Source organism: Trypanosoma theileri, assembly GCF_002087225.1.
Source record: "Trypanosoma theileri isolate Edinburgh chromosome Unknown TM35_Tth_18_V1, whole genome shotgun sequence".
Taxonomy (NCBI): Eukaryota; Euglenozoa; class Kinetoplastea; order Trypanosomatida; family Trypanosomatidae; genus Trypanosoma; species Trypanosoma theileri.
Window position 1 is genome coordinate 211,004 of NW_021639860.1, and position 3,030 is coordinate 214,033.

A 3,030-nucleotide genomic window follows, 5' to 3' on the forward strand; every position below is an offset into this window, starting at 1 on the left:
TTTTTTTTTGTTTTTCTTCTTTTTTTTTTTATGGGGATCCTTATTCATCGTAATGGTTCGGGTGTATTGGTATTGATGCGGAAAATTATTCACAAGCTCTTTTGCAAAGGTTCGAATCATTAATGATCATAATATTCTTTCTCCTATTACGTTTGTCTCGTTATGTTTCATGCTTTCTTGAGAATGATAGGGAGATTCCTTCTATCTTCGTTTATTCTCGCTCTTATTCGTTTCAACTCTTCCATCCCCTCGAAATCTTCGTATTATTGCTTGTGTGTGTGTTTTTTTTTTTTTTTTTTTCTTATTTCGCTCTTTACTTTTACCGTAATTCACGATGTGTTTTCACTTTTCTCCATTTTTTTTTTTTTGTTTTTTGCTTTACGTACTACTCTTTTTGGACACATACACACACACACACTCCCGCTCTCGTTTTTTCCATCTTCGCGTACCCAAAAACACAAAAAGTCGGCTGGTTTTTGTTTTTTTCTTTTTCTTTTTTGCTTTTCCCTATATGTGGTTTTCTCTGATTTCCCATCCGTATTTTCCAGGGAATTGTTGAGTAGAGAGGAGAGAAAAGTAGACCATATGGGCCTGAGTGATTGTTTATTGTGTGAGGGGGATGGAAGGGGGGGAAAAAAAAAAGAATGAGTAGAGAATTGAATGTTTGTGTATGCGAAGAACAAGAGGGTGATTCTGTGTATTTGAGAGATAGAAAGAGAGGGAGAGAGAAAGAAAGAAAGAGAGAAATGGGGTTGGAATTTGCTGTTGGAAATATGTAGTATAGCAATTCGCTTTTCTTTTGTTTCCACATGCATATTGCATACGTTTACCATGACAAGATTGTCTCTCATACATACATATACACACACAATCTCTCCCTCTCCCACAGAGACATAATAATAGTGTGAGAGAGTAGGAGTATGTGTTTGATTGTTTCTCTCTTTTTCGGTTCTTTTCGTTATTTCTCACTATGTGTGTGTGTACGTCTTTTTTTTTTATTTGCTCTTCCCCTTCTGTACGTTGTTGTTTTTTTTTTTTCGCCGTTGCTCTTGTTTTTAAGTGTATGTGTCTCTCTCTCTTTCTCTCTCACACTCTGCATGTATCTGCGCACCACCCGTTATATATATATATGAAGAAAATCAGAAAAAAATAAAATAAAATAAAAACGACATGCACTTTCCCTCTTTCGTCTCCAAAAGAGACGCAAATAAAAAAAACATATTAGTTTTGTTTTATTGGGTCACGTGCGAAACCAACCCAAAAAAATTTTTTTTAAAAAAAAAGAAAGGAAAAATAAACATAAAAATAAACAAGTAAAAAGAGAAGAATAACTGAATGGGAGTCTTTTTGAGATTTCCGTAGTGTATTCATTCTTGATTATCTCTTTGAAGAACTAAAAATGTACGTATGTATGTATTTATGTATGTATAATGCCTATATCAGAAAGATAGTAATTATGTTCTTGGGGCCACCTACCCAGTCATGCAGAGAAACTATTAATGTGTTTCATCTTCATTCTTTATTTTCGTGATTTTCTTTTTTTTTTCTTTTTACGCTTTCTTTTTATTCCGATGTTTTACTTTTGCGTGGTTTTTTTTTTATTATTATTATTCTCGCTTTCGTTCTTATTTTCCCTTTAATTCTTCGTCGTTAACAACTCCTTTTGGAGCAGGATTAACCTTGCTGATTTTCTCTTACCTTCTTTCTTTCTTTCTTTCTGTGTGTATGCATTTGTTTCTTTGCAGTGGTAGAGTAATCTCACCACCTCTTGCTCTTTTTGTCATTATTTTTATAACTTTTATTGTGATTATTGCTTTTCTTGATCCTCTGACTTTAAATTTTTCCCAATAGGTGGGGAAACTACGAAGACAGACGACATGAAACTTTATAACAGGAAATAGTGAAAGAGTAATGAAAGTGGGTGAGGAAACGACAAGATTAAAAAAAAAAAAAAAACAATAATAATAATAATAATAATAATTTTTTTTTTCAAGGATCATAATAAAGAGGGAAGCGGCCGCCTCCGCCATCTGTCGGTTGCAGAGATGTACAAATCTACAATCTATACTTCAGTTTGTGGAAGACAGAGGTTCAAGGAGAAAGAAAAGAAAAGAAATTAGGAAGAAGAAAATGGGAAGGAAATTGGTTGCAGCCAGAATAACATAACGCATTTAAAAGAAAAAAAAAACAAGCGATGAGGTAAACTCTGAAGCCGTTCGACGCAGGTCGCCAAAAAAAAAAAAAAAAAAACGACACATTTTTTTTCTTTTTTTAATCAAAACGTTCATTCCTTCAACCCTGTTGTGTGTTTTGCTTCCTTATTTTTGTTCTTACTAGGGGACCTCTTCCAGTTTCATTTATTTATTTTTTTTTATTTCCATAGGGTCTAGGATTCTATAAATAACCAAAAAAAAGGGAAAACACGAATTAAGCACAAAAAATGAAGGAAGGAGAGAGAAGAAACCCTTGCCGTACCCAGTAGAAGGTATTTTCTGAGTTTACCTTATGACCGCAGAAGCGTGATACTAACTCTTGAAAGTCGTCCGGGACTTTTTGTATATTCTATATTTCCCTTTCCGTGGTGGGGGGCCTCCAAAGGGGTTGTTTTTATCCCTTGTATCGCCCGCACGAACCCGAGACTTCTCTGGTGAACCGTTTTTCTTCACGATGCTGATTCTATTAAGGACCGCCCTACGCACGGAAGGTGGCGTCCCCACGTATCTTTTTTTTTATTTTTTATTTTTGTTTTCTTTTTCCGGCCTCCCTCACCTGGTTTCCGGAGGGGGTGGGAGAGGGGAAACCCCCCATGGTTTCTCAGGGAAAGGCATTTTTTTTTTTTTTCTGAACCCGCTTCTCGTGGGCACCCGATTTTATTCAGGGAATCCCTTCGCCAAACGAATACTTAAAGGAGAGTATACACCCCCATCTCTCCCATAGATTAAAAATCGCTGGATCCTGGGACCCCACCAAAGATAATCAGGAACCTACTAGAGAAGAAGAAACAGCCTTAGCCCGTTTTTTTCGCACAGG